Genomic DNA, 1,604 nt, shown 5'->3' on the forward strand with positions numbered 1-1,604 from the left:
TCTTGTACTGAGGAGGCTCGCTTCCGGCATGCTGTAAACTAGGCTTCCCGGCGGGGGCGCCCCGCGCCTCCTACAGGTCTTAGCTGAGGAGCTGCTTCCCTGAGCTGGGGCTGTGGAAGGGAGTCCAGACACTCAAGGGCAGGCCGCAACCACCTGCACACGTCTCTGCTGGGGAGGAGAGCACTAGGAAAATGACGTCTGTCTGGCACCTTCTGGGCGCTCCCGGAATTCCCCTCCGGTGTATGGGGCGGCAGACCCCAGCCAGGGGCCCTGTGAGCCTTGGGCTCTCCGTGCTGTGCTGTCTGGGCAGTCAAGAAACCGCTGGAGGAGCCCTGCAGTTGCCCTTCCATTGCCTCTAATAGAGCCCTCACTGCTGGAGCAATTGTCAGTGTGCAACCCACCGGCAACTAAGCCCTCCACAAGAACGCCTGGGGACTAGGTGCAAAGGCAAGGCAGTAGTGGAGCTGAGGCCAGGAAGGCGCCAGTAGCATCTCCCAGTCTCACGCAGCCTGCTCCTTCCTGGACTGGAAGCCTAGCCGCGAGGCAAGTCTGGACAAGGCTCGCCCAGGGCAGAGCAGCCTCACGCAAGCAACTCTGCCAGATCGGGCCTCTGAGCAGAGCTGGAGCACTGCCGTACTGGAGGGGCACTCGGCTCCGCCAAAGTATTGATTGCAGCCGCACGCAGCTGGGCTGGCTCCTCTTCTCCCGAGGAGTCTCGCTTCCCGCATGCTGTAAACTAGGCTTCCAGGCGGGGCCCCCTGCGCCTCCCACAGGTCTTGGCTCAGGAGCTGCTTCCCTGAGCTGGGGCTGTGGACAGGAGCCCAGACACGCCGGGGCAGGCCCCAGTCACCTGCACACGTCTCTGCTTGGGAGGAGAGCACTAGGGAAATGACGTCTGTCACGCACCTTCGGCGCGCTCACCGACTCGGCCTCCGCGTGTGTGGGCTGCAGACCCCAGCCAGGGGCCCTGTGAGCCTTGTGCTCTCCGTGCTGTGCTGAGTCTGGGCGGTCAAGCAGCCGCTGGAGGAGCCCTGCAGTTGCCCTCCCATTGCCTCTAATAGAGCCCTCACTGCTGGAGCGCTTGGCAGTGTGCAACCCACCGGCAACTAAGCCCTCCACAGGAACGCCTGGGAACTAGGTGCAAAGGCAAGGCAGCAGTGGAGCTGAGGCCAGGAAGGCGCCAGCAGCATCTCCCAGTCTCGAGCAGCCCGCTCCTTCCTGGACTGGAAGCCTATGTGCGAGGCAAGTCTGGGCAAGGCTCGCCCAGGAAAGAGCAGCCTAACTCAAGCAACTCTGCCAGATCCGGACTCTGAGCAGAGCTGGAGCTCTGCCGTATTGGAGGCGCACTCGGCTCCGCCAAAGCAGTGAATGCAGCCGCACACAGCAGGGCTGCCTTCTCTTCTCCCGAGGAGGCTGGCTTCCCCCATGCTGTAAACTAGGCTGCCAGGAGGGGTCCCCTGCGCCTCCCACATGTCTTGGCTCAGGAGCTGCTTCCCTGAGCTGGGGCTGTGGACTGGAGCCCAGACACGCAGGGGCAGGCCCCAACCACCTACACACGTCTCTGCTGGGGAGGAGAGCTCTAGGGAAATGACATCTGTCAGGCA

The sequence above is a fragment of the Capricornis sumatraensis genome, unplaced genomic scaffold, assembly GCF_032405125.1.
Source record: "Capricornis sumatraensis isolate serow.1 unplaced genomic scaffold, serow.2 scaffold10, whole genome shotgun sequence".
Lineage (NCBI taxonomy): Eukaryota > Metazoa > Chordata > Mammalia > Artiodactyla > Bovidae > Capricornis > Capricornis sumatraensis.